This window comes from Choloepus didactylus, chromosome 1 (genome assembly GCF_015220235.1).
Source record: "Choloepus didactylus isolate mChoDid1 chromosome 1, mChoDid1.pri, whole genome shotgun sequence".
Taxonomy (NCBI): Eukaryota; Metazoa; Chordata; class Mammalia; order Pilosa; family Megalonychidae; genus Choloepus; species Choloepus didactylus.
The window spans coordinates 74448903-74466660 of NC_051307.1; the positions used below are offsets into that span (position 1 = coordinate 74448903).

Here is a 17758-nt window from a genome sequence, read left to right on the forward strand (position 1 = left end):
GTGGCTTAAAACACAAATTTATTATATTACTGTTCTACAGTTCAGAAGTCTAAATGGGTCTTACTGGGCTAAAATCCATGGGTTGGCAGAGCTGTGTTCTTTTCTGGAGGCTCTAGTGGAGAATCCATTCATTTACTTGCTTTTAACAGCTTCTGGAGGTTGCCCACATTCCTTGGCTTATGGCCCCCTTCATCTTTCAAGCCAGCAATGGCTAGTCAAATATTTCTCACATAGACTCACTCTGACTTTGACTCTTCTGCTCCCTTCTTCCCCATTTAAGGAACCTTGTAAGTATATCAAGGCAACCAGGATAATACAGGACAATCCCTGTGCTGGTTTGGATGTATTATGCTCCCAACAAAGCCATTATCTTAATCCAATCTTGTGAGGTATTTGGATTAGGTTGTTTCCATGGAGATGTGACTCACCCAACCATAGGTGATACTTTTGATTAGGTTATTTCCATGTAGGTGTTATCCCGCACATTCAGTGTGGGTCTTAATTAAATCACTGGAGTCTATAAGAGCTCAGGCAGAAGGAGCTCAGTGCAGTAGCTGAGAGAGACATTTTGGAGGCAGCCATTGAAAGCAGACTTTTGCTAGCCCAGAGTTTGCCTAGGAGAAGCTAATAGAATAGAATACACCCAGACGCTTAGAGAGAAACATGCTGGGAGAAAGCCATTTTGAAACCAGAACCCCAGAGCAGACGTCAGCGACATTCCTTCCCAGCTGACAGAGGTTTGATTGAAACAATTCAAAATAGATCCATACATGGCATAGAGTAATTTTCTATTAAAAGAATATTTCTGAAAATCTTTAATATTACCTTAAATCATTTTAATTATATTGTTGGTTAAGTTTATATAAACATAATACCACCTACAAATTCCTCAAGTCTACGGCTCTCATATCTATATATAATCAAAATATGCTTTAGGTAAACTTGTGAACCCAGTTTAAGAAACATTGTTCCTGCATCATTTTCTCTGTGGGTCATTTGGAAATTAGTCATATCATGTCCCATGAGAACCGTTCATCATTACCTAAAATAGCAACTTAATGCCATCAGTTCAAAGTCATTTCTCAGTACATATTTTGGTCATCTATTTTATGCCAGTCTCTTTTTCTAGGTACCAGGAATAAGACATAGTTAATCATGCATAGTATACTTTTCAAAGGGTTATGTATTATCAGAATAACTGGAATGTAAGATGAGAACCAGCTCTGTGTCCCCAAGAGGCCAAACAGGGTGCATTTACAAAGTCAGTAATCCATTTTCAACAATTGATTTGACTTGAAAACTGATGTTTTAATCACTTGGTTAAAGGCAGTCATGCCTGTAGAGAAAGAGGCATGGCATTATTTCTCTCTTTTCTGCTTTAGAATAACTAAGAAATGTGAGTGTGTGTGCATGTCTGTGTGTTGATGTGCATTGGCGTTTATGGAGAAGGGAAGGTTGAATGGTGATAGCAACAGGTGCAGTGGCCACTGTGGTAATTTGGAACCAAGCAAGACATAAAGCTGACCTCATCAGGGGCAGAGCCTTACCAGTCAGCATAATAGATGAATAGCTATTATGGGTCAGCAGTGATGGATAGAATTTGCTTAAAATAGTACAATACATTCAGCTCTTTGGGGATCATGAACATTTATCACTGATGATTAATATTTTCATGAGTCCATTCTGAGACTAACAGGGCTCTTTCCTTGCATCCTTTGTTAGTTGTGTATTAGACCCACAGTCCTGCTCATTCAGGACATGTTCACTTTCTGGGGCTGTGTTGTGTATATAGCTCCCGAGTATTGAATCATGTAACTGCATGGTAGATTTGTCCTAACTCTTAAAATTATGCTACTTACCAGCATAAGCCCAGTCCTCATAATTTATCCTATTAGAGACATTTCTTTAGCTTGTGTCATCAGAAAACACTTAATACAACATTCAATATAATATCTGAAACAGACGAGACATTAGTAGGCATTAACACATTGGAAAGCAGTAGGCTAATATAATAATTCTCAAACAAAGGGCAGAGGACTCAGGATTGATATGCCCAGAGAGTGCAAGTGAGTTTTGAAACACACGGCTAATGTTGGCAATTGTTCTAGAGCACAGGTGTCGAGTAGAAAAGAACCATAGAGGCACTAAAGAAAGGAGACATATCACAATTACATAAATCTGAGGTGTTTATTATTCAAGTTCACATTTATTACCTTAAGGGCAGAGACCAATTTGTATACACCTTTGTAACCCAGGCTTTCAACTTAGAAGTGTGTTTCACAGATCAACAGCAACATCATCACCTGGGAACTTATTAGAAATGCAGAATCACAAACCTTACCCCAGACATACTGAATCAGAATCTACATTTTGACAATCTCGAAGTGATCTGAATGCACATGAAAGTTTAAGAAACACTATAGCACTGGTACAGTGCCCTTTGTAACACAGGACTCAATAAATGTGCTGAATGCTCTTGAAAAGCCAAGGCTTAATAAATTGCAAATAAGTCAGTTTTATAGCCCTGGGAAATTAAAAAAAAAAAGGAAAAGAAAAGAAAGGAAAAAGAAATAATAGCTTGGAAACAGACAAAGAGAGGAAAAAAGCAGATCCACTAATAACACACACCATCAAGGATATTGTATTTATTATTGAAACCCAGCATAATTATATGCCAAAAGAATGGAATATTCTAGAGCACCTTTCTTCAAAGTGCAGTGTTTATCTCTGGATGCATGCAAGACAACTCTATGGATTACAGTGAGAAAATATTAGAATTTCTATTTGCATGCTTATTTTTTAATAGATAATAAAAAGATATGTTAATATTTAATATTCATATTTACTTTGTTACCTATACTCAGTAATATGCTTCAGAGTCTATGAAATTAGTAGTATACTCTGAGCTTACTGAAATTTTCTCCAGTTTCCATGTGCCCTCTTAAGTGAATGTAACTAAATGGACAAATAACTCCAAAAGATTCCTACAAGGGAAATGCAAATTAAAGATAATCCAACTATAGGACAGGAGAACAGCAACAACCAAAAAGCTAAATGATGACCCCTCCAGCCCTTGTGCAGACTTTGTCAGTCTCATTCAAGACAAAAAAAGTGATGATCAAATCAAATCTGACCTGAGGTTGAGCCCCAAATTTCTAAATGACCAGAAGTTTATTTGAAATAAGGATTTATACTCACTATAAATATATGAAAATTTCATCATTGTTTCTTTCTAAAAATATTTTCAAAATTATTTTTCTTATGTAAAGGTACTGAAAAATAAAAAACCAGCTGTCACTCATGAGGACCTTGCCCTGAGCGTATGTTGCTATCACTCCGTAGTATGCCTTGTGAGGCGGATCTTCCAACAAGGACAACTGATAATGCTGAGATCTGGGGATATATTTAGTGTGAAAAGCAAAGAGAAAGACAGTCAGTACATAAACTGAGTTATATTTAATGGAAGAAATGAGCTCACATTTTTTTCAAAGACGTCATCTTTGGGGTCAGAGAGAAGGACCTACAAGCTTCTAGAGAAAGGGAAAAACAGATCATATTTAAGGATTAGAAATTAGAATTTAGACCTCTCAACAGTGATAACTTTTCCAAATTACTTTTCCAAATTCTCTCTCAGGAAGTTGCAGATATGCTTCATTCAAATAAATGTATAAACCAAAAAGAAGAAATCATAGATTCCAAAAAACAGGGATCAAAACCAGGAGTAAAGGAAAGTAATCATCAAAATGAAGACAGAAGGAAATCCTGGATGGAAGCTGTGCACCTGGAGGAGAGGGTGAACGATGCTCAGGAGTGGGGCAAGTCAGAAGGCTCTGGAAAATACTTCCTCAAAGACGAAATTGACAGACTCTCTGATGTGAATGATCATATTAAGAGATTTAGCTAACCGATGGAGAATTTGGGTTGAATTACTGATCAGGAATAGGTAGTATTTATAGTGCACTTATTATTCACCAGACATTCTTGTAAGCACCTTACATATAACCCTTCACCCTTTCCAGAGGCAGCCACAATTACCAGTATCTTTCATATCCTGTCAGAGATATGCCTATAGATTAAATGAGATAATACATGTAAAGTGCATAGAACAATGACTAATTCATACCAAAAGCCATCTAAGTGCTTGTCATTAATAATAGCAATAGTAGTGGCAGTGGTAGTAGTGGTGCTGATAGCAGTAGCAACAGTAGTAGTAATAGTAATGACAGTAATATATATTTACTTCAACCTTTTTTAATGATTACATGATTGTGATGGTTAAGTTCATGTGTCAACTTAGCTAGGTTACAGTGTTCAGTTGTTTGGTCAAGCAAGCACTGGTCTGATTGTTACTATGAGGTTATTTCTTAGGTGGGTTTGCATATACAGTGTGTTGATGACATCTACAACTGATTGCGTCTACAAACAACAAAGGAGATTGCCCTCAGCAATGAGAGGAGTATCTTTGCCCAATCGGTTGGAAGTCTTAAAGCCAGATTTCAGAAATCAAAAGAATTCCTGCCTCTGCTTCAGCCAGTCAACTTCTCCTGGGGAATTCAACATCACCCTCTTTAGAGTTTACAACTTGCAACCTGCCCTAAGGAATTTGGACCTGCCCGTCCCTATGGACACATGAACCAATTCCTATATTAAATATCTTACTATTTACCTATGTATATATTCTTTCAGTTATATTTTTCTGAAGAACTCTAACACAATTGTATTACATGATAGCAGTATAATATAATTTTTAAAACATTCCCTTATGGAAAGGACAATAAATAACAAAAGGTTTCCATAGTTAACATAGTCTCCTAAAATAATATAATAAACAAATACAGAAATTAGATGTGTCGAACAAATTATCTGCATGTCCCAAGATGTGAATAAGAACATTAGAGTAAGAACTAAGAGGCTTGTGTTAATTTGAGATTAAATGTAGAGGAGGGGGAAGAGTCACATAATTATCAACTGCATCTCTAGCTAAGTGTTAAGTACAAACTTGAAATTTACACCTAATGCAGTCAACTGGCATATCCAAAAGTGTCTGCAGAGATCTCACAGGCAGGGTCATCAGCCCTTAGCAAAAGAGATTTCTGAATTAAATGTTTCCCTTAGAGAAATAACTACTCTAAATAACTACTTAACAGATGAGAAGATACCTATAGCTTCAATATTAGCTTTGTGTAGTATACAGGAAATTGCAGAATTATCTTAATTTCAAGAACTTAGCTTAGAAACAGATATTCTAACTTTAGAGTAGCATAGCATTTAAGAAAAATAACCCTGGGTCCACAGAGCTTGGGTGGTTGAATTGTGACTTCATTTACAGCTGGTTGGCCTATGGTAGACTACTTAACTTCTCTGAGTGTCAGTTTCCTTATCGGTAAAATGGGGGTCAGAATAATACCTACTTCATAGGGCTGTTGTGAAAATCAAATGAGTTAATGTACCTGAAAGACTGTATAAGTATTTGGTGCTATTAGAATAGTCTCTCATTTTCAGACAACCTGTTTCTAGTAATTGAACATTTTTATACTCAGCTATAATTAAAATAATTTTATCTAAAGGGGAACCTTAGCCAGATGTTGAATCTCAAGTTATTGATGAAGTCACAAAACTGTATCTAAGACACAAAGTCATTCATTCTATCAATAGGAAAATTTTAGCTTTGGCACATTTGGCAACAGAGCTAAAGGATATGGACCGAGGAAATGTTTATGTGGTAGACTTGCTATGAGAAACACTCAAAAGCATTTCCTAGAGGAAATAAGACCACTGGTATTTTAAAAATGATTATCAATGCTAATGAATATTTACCATTCTTGAAGCATAGCTTCATTGAGTACAAAGCCTCAAGGGACTAAGAGAATGCCGTATAAGAATGGAATCCTAGTTTTACTGTAGGCAACCTGTGAAGCCAAGAAAGTAAAACAAGGATATGAACACATGCATTCTAAAGATGTTATTTGAATAGTGTCCTATTTAAAAAGTCATTAAGAGCCATCAGGACACAGTGGGATTAAGAGAGAAACAAAGCACTAATTTACATTAGCGTTACACCATTGTTTCAAGCATGTGCATTTGCTTGTTGACTGTAACTTTGGTACAAAAGAAATTGTGGGAATCCTAAATTTCAGGTGGCATTCCTAAACTAGAAGCCACTTGCCCAATAGAGGGCGCTCCCGAAATAAGGTTCCTTTAAAGTCACCTTATACTGTTCTTACTCTAAAGGTCAAGCAAGCACTGGTCTGATTGTTACTATGAGGTTATTTCTTAGGTGGTTTTGCATCTACAGTGTGTTGATGACATCTACAACTGATTGTGTCTACAATCAACAAAGGAGATTGCCCTCAGCAATGAGGGCAGTATCCTTGCCCAATCTGTTGGAGGTCTTAAAGCCAGATTTAGATTTAGAGTTTACAACTTGCAACCTTGAATAATCACTTAGAGAAAATGGTTCTTTAGCCAGACCCAAGTGGTTTTTGGGTAAAAAACAAAAGGGGAATCACAGACCCAAGTGTTTTTGGATAAGAAAGCCCAAATTACTTAGATTGATTATGAGAATTATCAGTGCAGATGTTGGACTCACAGACCCCTTCTGTAGAATGCCCTCAGGAATATGAATTACGGGTGCTAGGATCTTGGTTGGACCTTGGTCTTGAGGAAATACTCTTAACTGAAAAGACAAATAATATTTCTAATTACAACAAAATACAGTAGATACAATAAGAATTTAGAAAACAGGAGAGGTAGCTCTCATCTGATGTGGGAGAGGATATTGATGCTTGTTCTTTAAAAAAAAAAAAGCATTTATTTTGAATTAATTTTAAACTTACAAGACAGTTGCAAAAATAATACAAAACCCCTACGGAGAACTTTAACACTCCCCCACCGAGATACTCCAATCCACCAACTTTTAACATTTTGCCACATTTGGTGTATCACTCTATCATCTCTCTATCTACCTACCTATCTATATCTAGGTAATTTTTAAAACTTTTTATTGTAATAACATACATGCAACTCAAAATTTCCCATTTTAACTACCTTTAAGTGTACAATTCAGTGTATTAATTACTTTCACCCATATCCATAACCCAACTTTTCATCCCCTGGCTGCTTGATCTTTTTATGGTGAAAGATAAGTGGAGAGAAGAGGGCAAGGTGGAAGGACAGCTGGAACTAAAGCCTAGAAATGGATGGGAACAAGACCTTCTCCAGGGCCAGTCCATCAGAGTAGATATTTTGCACTGGGAAATTTGAAAATAGAAAAGCGGCCTAAGATTACGAACTGTCATGAACTTCCTGTTAAGACATTGGCAGTAGAAGGTAGAGAGGTTTTCAAGCAGGAAGATTAAATGAAGGGAAAAGCTCAAGATTATTTATTTGGCAGGCAGGATAGATTAGAGGAAATTACTACTGGAGGTTTGGGACAAAGTGCTATCTCAGCTCCTTGCATAAGTCCTTCATAATTTTCCAAAGTTCCAGCCTCATATTGGGATAGTGTCTCCCACCTTTCCCACATTTTCTCCATTCTACTGAAAATAACAGTAATAGCTATCATTATTAAGGGAGAATTACAGACTGCATCACAAAACAATCACCCAACCTGGTAAGAAATATCACTGGCCTTTTAATGAAGAGCAAACAAGCTCAGGGAAGGTAAGGAACATCCCTGCTTTCTTACACTGTTAAGTGCCTTTAAACTCTTCTCTCTCTAACCGCAACATCAGTATGCTTTTCACTACACCTTTAAAGTTAAGGGAGACTGAAGAAGACAAGAGATTTTAAAAGCTTTGCCTTTCCGGAATTCAGCAACCCATGGGTATTTCATGAATGGATACATTTCAGTGTTGAGCTTCTTCTGGAAACCTACTTCTTCCACTGTTAGTTATATCTGCTGAGTGTGGAAATGAAGACTGAGAGATGTAGCCTCCTTAAGCACCACCCTTGATTTTTTATTTATAGGGTATTTATTCATTCATTAAAGAAATTGTTGTTGAGTAGCTACTATTTGCTAGTCATGGGAGATCTTAATGTCCATAGCAAAGATGGAAAAGGCTTTTGAGATGTGCCAATGAAATAAATTTAAATGCAGGGAGTAGACAGCTTTATGTTTCATTATCTCACATACATTAAACATTTTTTTTTTTAATTTATATTTTTGTCTACTTGAAGGGCAAGTTCAATCAAGAAAAAAGGAATAAACCTTAACTCTATGGAACATTTAGTGGTTATAATTGGAGCTGCAGGAAATGCATTTTGCTAACAGGAAAGTGCCTAGAGGCATTTTTAGAAAGACTCCCTTTTTAAAATCTAAGGTCACTTGGAAATAATTTGAGCCATATTTCCACTAATATGACTCCATACAATAGATGATTACAGCTGTCATGTTTGTTTTCATCAGATTGCTAATCTCTTTCCTGAAGAGTGTGTGTTTATTAATCTAGATTAATAATATCACACCTCTGATCCTAGACTCACTTCTGAGTCGGTGGATCAGTAAGGGATCTCCAGAGAAACAGAACCAACAGGGTGTGTGTGTGTGTGTGTGTGTGTGTGTGTGTGTGTGTGTGTGTGTGAAGAGAGAGAGAGAAAGGGAAAGGGAACAAAAGGGGCAGGGGGAAGGGGAGGGAGGGAGAGGGAGAGAGAGAGGTTTATTGTAAGGAATTGGCTTTCATCTCACATGACTGGGGAGGCTGCCAAGTCTAAATTTTGTAAGGTAGGCCAGAGGCTGGGAATTCAGGTCAGAGTGAGGTAAAAGTCTTCAATCCATATTTTTTGGGCTGGAAAACCCAGGAAGCCATGGAAGGCATAGTTTTGAGGCAGAATGCCTTCTTCCCATAACCCTTGGTTCTTTGCATTGAAGGTCTTCAACTGATTGAACGAGGCCATCCACATTACTGAAGGCAAACACCTTCATTTAAAGTTACTGACCCCATCTACAAAATATCTCCACAGCAACATCTAGGTCATGTTTAACCAAGTAACTGGAGACCATAATAACCTTGCCAAGTTGTTATATAAAATTAACCAGTAATTGTGTTTTAAAACTTCAACTTTCATATGAGACCAAGGGAATAGATATCTGTTTGGTACAGGATCTAAATTTTCTAAACGGTACAACTCTACAGTCGATTTGTTCAAACACCACAATTGCATGGAACTTTGAATAGGAAGTGAGATATGGTAGGTTAGTATAGGCTGGAGTGAAATAGTGACACATCCTAGAGTAATTTGGGCAGATAATAAAAAATATATTTACAGCCTCCCCCTCCCCAGCCCCGAGGATCTGGGGGACGGGGCGGATGTGTTGGACATCCACACCTGGACTGGTGTTGATGTTGTCACAAACGTTGGGACTGGCGGTTTGATGTGCTGAGCCCTCGAGCATGCGACTTGCCCTTATGAAGCTCATTACCACAAAGGAGAGTCTAAAGTTGTATGTAATGGTGCCTAAGAGTCTCCCCCTGAGTACCTCTTTGTTGCTCAGATGTGGCCCTCTCTGTCTCTAACTGAGCCATCTCGACAGGTGAACTCGCTGCCCTCCCCCCTACGTGGGACCTGATTCCCAGGGTTGTAAATCTCCCTGGCAACGCAAAGTATGACTCCCGGGGATGAATGTGGACCTGGCATCGTGGGACTGAGAGTATCTTCTTGACCAAAAGGGGGATGCAAAATGAGACGAAATAGTTTCAGTGGCTGAGAGATTCCAAATGGAGTCGAGAGGTCACTCTGGTGGACATTCTTATGCACTATGTAGATAACACCTCTTAGGCTTTAATGTATTGGAATAGCTAGAAGTAAATACCTGAAACTACCAAACTCCAACCCAGCAGTCTGGACTCCTGAAGACAATTATATAATAATGTAGATTACAAGGGGTGACAGTGTGATTGTGAAGACCTTGTGGATCACACCCCCGTTATCTAGTGTATGGATGAGTGGAGGAATGGGGATAAAAACTAAAAGACAAATGGGGTGGGATGGGGGGATGATTTGGGTGTTTTTTTCACTTTTATTTTTTATTCTTGTTCTGGTTTTTTCTGATGTAAGGAAAATGTTCAGAGATAGATTGTGGTGATGAACACATAACCATGTTATCATACTGTGGACAGTGGATTGTATATCATGGATGATTGTATGGTGTGTGAATGTATTTCAATAAAACTGAATTTAATAAAAAAAAAAAAAAAAAAAAAAAATTAACCAGTAGAGTCAAAAAAACAAAAACAAAAACGAAAACAAAAAGCAAACTTTTTTTTTTAAACAATCTTTTGTCAATTCATTTGTAATGCTTTCAGAAAACAGGCCACATAGCACTTTGTCTTTTTTTCTCCTGATTTCCTGAGAGCCTGATTGTGAAATAGACTGGCAGGGGTCCTAATTCTTATCTGAAAGGGAATGCCTATAGATATTTACAAACATATGCATAAAACTTCTCTTGAAGGCCACTTAAGGGACTGCTAACACTGATTGATTCTTTGTCTCTGGGGAGGGAACAGTATGGAGAAGGGACAGAGGTGGGAGGCTTTTCGCTAACTTGAATTTTGAACTGTAAATATATTATCTATTCAAAAAATTAAAGTAAGATAAACAAGTCACATTTGTTGCAGTTCTCACTTCCAGATTAGTCTCCCTCTAAAATAGTCTTTGACATTGTATGAGAGTAGCACTAGTCATCTTTGGCCTATATTCAAGTCTTTTTTTTAATTATACAAGAGGAGTGTCAGTTCTCAAGAGTCCAGTTTCTCAAAAAAAATAAACCTCCAAAATTTCTTTCTAATGCAGGAAAATAAATGTGCACTTTCAATTCTGTACTAGGTATCAATGCACAGTGGTTCTTTGTGGTAGAGTGTTGTATTAATGGCACCAATTGGTTTGCTTCTACCTACATTCCCTCCCTTGGCTCTGTGGTTGCCCATGTGACTAGCTTTGGCCAATTGAACCATAGAAAATATGACTTAAGCAGATGCTTGAAAACCATTCATGCATTGAGACATACCTTCTCTTGCTGCAGAGAACCCTTTGACCACCATGTGAAGGAGCCTGGGCTAACCTGCTGGAGGATGAAACTTATGTGGCCATTGCATGACCAACATCAAGCCTATCTCCAAATTTGTGAGGGAGGGTCACCCTTGGCCAACTAGCCTGCCATCCTCAGCGTGTCAAGGAAGCAATGAAGCCACTTAGTGCCATCCAGGTACAGCTCAGACAGCCCAGGCCAAGAAAACCACACAGCAATTGTTTTAAATAACTATGTTTTGGAGTTTACTAGGCAGCAAAAGCTAACTGATAAAGTCTACGAAACACCTAAAGATTCATTTAGAAAATACAGTTAAATAAATCTTGGAGATAGTTTAGAAATTTTTCTTTCATTTAATATGCACTTATCATAGATTTAGCTCATTCCTTTATGACCTCATAGTACATTCCATAATAACGTGCTTTAACAACATGATTCTTGATGTATATAGGTTTTATAATTTAAGAAATATAATATTGTATAAAATTCCTTTAACCCACAAGCATCCCATATTAAGTTCCTTCCAGGGTAAGGAAATAAGAATAATCAGCTCACAACCGGCTGCCCACTAGGTACAGCTCTGTCTGAATTTTTGGTTCATATTTGCAAGCAACATACTTCCCATAGCTCGTAGCAAAGCCTTTATTTTTTATGATTTGTGTATTTATGTTGTTTAGAAGATTTGGGAAGTTTTCCCCAACAATTTCTTTGAATACTCTTACTAGACCTTTACCCTTTTCTTCCCCTTCTGGAACACCAATGAGTCTTATATTTGGACGTTTTATATTATCTATCATATCCCTGAGGTCTGTTTTGATTTTTTCAATTTTTTTCCCCATTCTTTCTTTTATGCTTTCATTTTCCATTCTGTCATCTTCCAGGTCACTGATTCATTGTTCAGCTTCCTCTAGTCTTGTACTATGAGTGTCCAGAATCTTTTCAATTTGGTCAACAGTTTCTTTAATTTCCATAAGATCATCTATTTTTTTATTTAGTCTTGCAATGTCTTCTTTATGCTCTTCTAGGGTCTTCTTGACATCCTTTGTATCCTGTACTATGGTCTCATTGTTCATCTTTAGTTCTTTGAGTAGCTGCTCTAGGTGCTGTGTCTCTTCTGATCTTTTGATTTGGGTGCTTGGGCTTGGGTTATCCATATCATCTGGTTTTTTCATACGCTTTATAATTTTCTGTTGTTTTTGGCCTCTTGGCATTTGCTGAACTTGATAGGGTTCTTTTAGGATTTGTAGACCAATTGAAGTCCTTATCTCTAATTTATCAGATCTACAGCTTTGTGGAGTACACTTTCTCTAACTAACCAGCAGGTGGCGTCCATGAGCCACCTATTCTCCACAAGCCAGTTCTCCCCTGCTTTGCCTTTGTGGTGAGTGGGGGAGTGAGTCTTGTGGGGTCCAATTGGTGTACCAAGCTTGTGTTTGTAGTTGGTGTTGCCTGCCCTGTATATGGGGCATGTTTCTGGGCAGTCAGGGAAGGGGGGGTAGCTCTAACAATAAAATCTCCCTGGTGATCCTGGAGTTTTAAAGCTGCTGCAATAGTCTAATCCTTCAGTTCAGTCCTACCACAGTTTGTCTCTGCCACTGACCCACAAGTCTTTGGTATTGGCGTATGGCTCCTGAGACTTGCAAGTGGGTCCCTCTTCTAGGCCGTGCACCCCCCGGTCCTCTGTTGAGGGATGACTGTGCTATGTCGCAGGTGAGTGCCATCCTCCCATGGCAGTTCTGGGCTGCTGGGCTGTGTAGGGAGGCTCCCAGTCTGCTGAAATGATGGCTGAATGGGGCTTTGTTAATTCACACTGCTCCACCTTCCCAACTCTGGGACAATCAGCTGAGGCTGCAGGGAAGGCTAATGTCCACACCCAGTTTTGTGGTGTGTGCCTATTATTTGAAGCACTTCCGTCACACTGGGTTGTCTGGGGCAGCTCTGGGCTATGGGGCTGGCGACGGGCAGGAGTGTTTCCTGTCCACCAGGATGATGGCTGTGAGCGGACACCCCCCTTTTCTTGGGAAGTTGTGGTGTTTAGTGAATTTTCTCAGCCAATGGATTATTGCCTTTTGTCTCAGAGCTCTCTTAGTCCTGCTCTTGTCTTGACCTGCCCAAACTGCAAGTCTTTGAAGCTTTCTGTATTGGGCTTCTTAGAGTAATTGTTTTGGAAAAAGAAAAAAGGATTAAAAAAAAAAAAGGGCCCTCCTCACAGATCTAATGGGTTATTGAAATGCTAAGAGACAAAGCAATTAGGGCCATTAAGGAGAGGTCCACAGGGCAGAGAGATCAGCTTTTCTTCGGGATTTGCATATAAGCCTCAGGGCCTGAGCTCTGCCCTTCCCCTTTCTATGTTCACCAGAACTCCAAAAATCCTCCGCTTTTATTTTGGAGTTTTTTGTGCTGTTTTTTTCTATGCCTGTCTCCTCTCTGCTGGGCTGGCTGCTCTCAGATTCTGTGGTGTCTGGTCTCTGTCTATCTATGGTTGGAGTTTGGATCAGTAGAATGAGTTTCCAATAAGGGCTGCCACTGCAGTTCTCCCTTCTTCTTCCCGGAGCTGACAGCCCCTCCTCCCACGGGACTGAGCCTGGCAGGGAGGGGTGTGGGTCCCCTGGCCACAAAAACTTACAGATTTCGCTGATCTCAGCAGTTCCACGTTTTCATGAGTGTTGTATGAAGTATGCCCAAAGTCAGATTGCTCTGTGGTGTCCAGTCCACGCAGTTCCTGGCTTTCTACCTACTTTCCTGGAGGAGTAATTAAAACATACAGCTCACCAGCCCGCCATCTTGCCCCGCCTCTGCCTTTACCTTTTAAGTTAATTTATTAAGGTTTCTTTCCTCTTAGATCTCTACATTATACTAGATTTCTTTTTTACCATATTTCTTGAAATATACATGCATTCAAGTTTAAACTCAAAACCCCATCAAATATAACCAAGTTATAGAGCTTTAACACAGATAAATTCACTTGAATCACCTATCCACACAAATGTTATCAATGTTTCCTTTTTTGTTAAACAAGAAATGATGATTCATCAACTTGCTATTTTTCTACAAACAGAATTTATAGGCTGATAATCTTTGTGTGGTAAGGAACAAAAAAAAATTTTTTATCCCAAATTTGCTTTATATCAAAATGGTATATATCCTATTTATGAAATTTAAATATTATGTCAAGCAAAAGTAGGTATTTTACTTCTAGGACTTTATATAAAACAAAGCCAAATATTTATACATGTATTTTAACTTATTTAGATTAGAATTTTTCTGTTATGTATTAAAACAGAACCTTAATCAAACCCCTCTAAATAAAGGGTAGCTTCCTGATTTAAAGAAGCACATTTCTTGGTCCCTAAGGAATAGCTTGAAATTTACTGGTGCAGATAGTGCCAGAAAGTGTGTAAATATGGATATTTAGAATTTTTTCCCTTCTAACAAATTTCACTACTTCTCCTAAAAATTCTACTTGGTAGTCATTAGGACATGCATCACATTAGAAGGGGCAGCTTCTAAGTTCACTTCTATTCTAGGAAAGAAGGAAATGAAGCAGCACAGAGGGAAGCTTCTTTTGTCCCCTCATAACTCTCCCCCATGCTCAGTGCAAGTAACTTCCATTTTAGAAGGATTGCTGATTTAATTTTTTCTTCAGAGCAGAGAAACAAAACATTACATCCTTTTAAACTGGCATGGGAAGGAATCAAGAATTCCGAATTATTTTCTTTTGAAAGTCCTTTCTGTATACCAGTTCTTAAAGTAACGATCACTTTGGGTGGATCCTGAAGCCCAGAATCTGAAACAGATAACTTTCTTTCTCCTCTGGGAGACTGTGCAGAAGAGCAATTGAGGACAGATCACAACAGTCATTGGAACCAAATTATGATCAACAGACACAGTGTTTGTTCAGTTGAAGGCTCTCCATCGGGAAATGACCTTGGCTGTTTATGCCAGTTCTCTCTCTTGCTCATCTGTATTTATTGAAGGCTTTTCATCAACCTCATAGGCCTAGTAGGCAAATGATGTAAGTTTGCTAAGGAAGGGTAGAGTCAGAGAGGCTATCTTGTTCCAGCCTCTTTCTTGAAAGTGGCCAGTTAAATAAAAAAATCAATCCCGAGACCCATGAGCAATTCTACCAAAACTTGAGAGTGGTCGGATGAAAAGGATAAGGTCAGTATAATAAAGGGAAGAATTCCTCCCTTATTCTTCACTGGGGCCTCTCATTCCATACTGCTCTATTGGTGATCACTTTCTTGCATCATCATCAATCTGCTCTTAATTTATATTAATGTTAAGTTCTCTTCTTATTTCTAACTGGCCATTTGCAATCATTTTTGCTCATCTGCTTCTAAAATACAGGGTTTTAAAAGACTTTTTCCTTAAGACAAAACCGTTGCTCTGTGCATACTATCAAGGCAACCTCAAACACTTCATAGGTGTCACAGCTACCTGTGCTTGCTGGTGTCTTCCAGAAGATTCTCTAATGGAAACTTCTCTCCTGTATTCCAGAGCAAATTATCAAAAATAGATCTGAATTTGAACTCTGCATTTCTCAACAAATCTGGTTTTCTGCCTGTGTTTCCTATCACATGTGTGGTAACACCAAACATCCATGTCATATAAACCAGAGACACCAGGAAACAGGTCATCTCAACCCTCACCTCCACATCCAGTATTTCAAAGTCCGTGGTTTATTTGGTGTTTTTGGATGGTAAGACAACTGGATAGTTAGTTGCATTATTTACAAGTGGGTCTTTCTTTTTACATTACATGGCAATGTATACTATTTTGATACATTTGGTACAAAAAATGAGATCCTTTAGAATAGTTATGCACAAGACATGCAATATTAGATTTGCACATTGGAGTCCAGGATGTGATTGATTGGGAGGAAAGAAGTTGGATGAGGCATGTTGGGTGAAGGAGCCAGAAGGTATATATAACACACAGTAATCACACATTCTTCTGTTTTGAAAGGCAGCTGCAGCGTATCCAACATTGGTATTGGTGTCTCTGAGGTGAACTATTTTATGCTAACCAGTTTGGGGCTATACAATGTGAGTATAATCTCCAGCATCAGGCGATGCCTGTAGGTTTGTATGAAACATTTCTGTTTCTAACTTTGATAAATAGCTGTTTCTCCTAGATCTTAATGTTACTGCTTTAATCACATCAGATAAAAAAGGCAATATGCACAACCAACCCCCAACTAAAATCCTGTTGTAGCCTACACATTGAAGTGGTACAACATTAGATGACTTTAAAATTGCAGTTCTTTTTGGATCCCCTAAAGTGTGTCTGCACTCTTCTACAAATGGGCCTCATCTTCAGGAGTCATAGTCACCTTGACAACATCTGAGATTCCGTTCTGTCCCAAGATGCAAGGAACACTGAAGAAGATGTCATTTTTATTCTCTGGAAACCTTTAAATCATGATGGAAATTTGATGTACCCCTGCCTAAGATTCTTCATTATACTTTCTGCTAAATCTGCACAGACAGTCCAATGGCCCAGGAAGTGTAGCCTTTCAGATTGTTCACCTCATAAGCCCTATTGACCACCTGTTTGAGAACCTTTTTCCACTGTTCCTTATCTACATCAGTACCTAAATCAGGGTGCAGATTTTTCAAGGATACCCAGCAACATTCAGTCCACTCCATGCAGGCACACTAGAGTCTCCCTGCTCCCCAAGGACTCAGCCATGATGCTTAATGGGTGAACTCCAGCCCCTCCCACATTAGATAACTGAACTGGGCTGAATTCAGATTGCAACCACTTCCAATAGCATGTTTTTTGGGAAAGCCACTTATTTTCAAAGCCACATAGATCAAGGTGTCCACTGGATCGGAAACAATAAGCAACCTACAGTTAGGGCTGTATTTTACAGCATTAGAAATAATGAATTTAAATATGTTCATGTTATACTGGAATAAGATGTTTTTCTCCCTCTTGCTTACATGCCCCAACTGTGATAATAAACAACTTGGAATTTGCAGTCACATTATAGTCTTTGCCAGAGAATTTTTGGTGTACTAAGGAAAAGGCTGCTGTATTGGTGATCCATCATCTCTCCCTTCAGTTTCTCTTCTATGATATCAAAAAGCACAAGTTCATCTGTTAATTCCTTCATAGCACAAGGCCATGCCAACAGCACCAACCCCAACAATAGTAATCTTATTCTGAGGGGTGTGTTTTTCTTTAAGAAGATTCTGGATCAGTGGATCCTTGAGAGTTGTCATCTTAGACTTGGAATGGAGAGGAACTGGGACTACATGTAGAGCAGCTATCTGTGGTGCATGTTGGTTGGATTCAGACTCAACTGTGGCAGCTCCAGGACGGTAAATTTCTCTTGGGCTTGTCACATCTCTATCTCCTCTACCACTACCTTAGTTCAGGCCCTAAATCATTCCTCTCTTGGATTCCTGACACAACCTTCTAATTACGTTCTTTCATTTTCTTCTATTCTTTCTCTAGGCTACAAGTCTAATCAGTTCACTCCCTAGTTTACAAATGTTGCAATCACCTGAGCTTTAAGCACCTGTAACTAAGTTTCATAGCCAGTAATGAATAGAAGTTCTTTAGGAGTTCTGGGGATCCCCAAAATTTTATACAGCAGTGTGTATTTGCATTTTTCTGACAAGAGAATGTATAAATTTCATCAGATTACTGAAGCAGTTTAGGTCCCAAAAATGATTTAAAAATCAGTATATGGCAGAAAGTAGAGTACAGGTCACCAGACCA

General features: G+C 38.5%; 1 pseudogene; it reads right to left on the reverse strand.

Annotated features, from left to right (window-relative positions):
* Positions 1-16277: 16277 nt before the first annotated feature.
* On the reverse strand, positions 16278-17262 carry LOC119535179 (annotated as a pseudogene).
* Between the last annotated feature and the right edge of the window lie 496 nt (positions 17263-17758).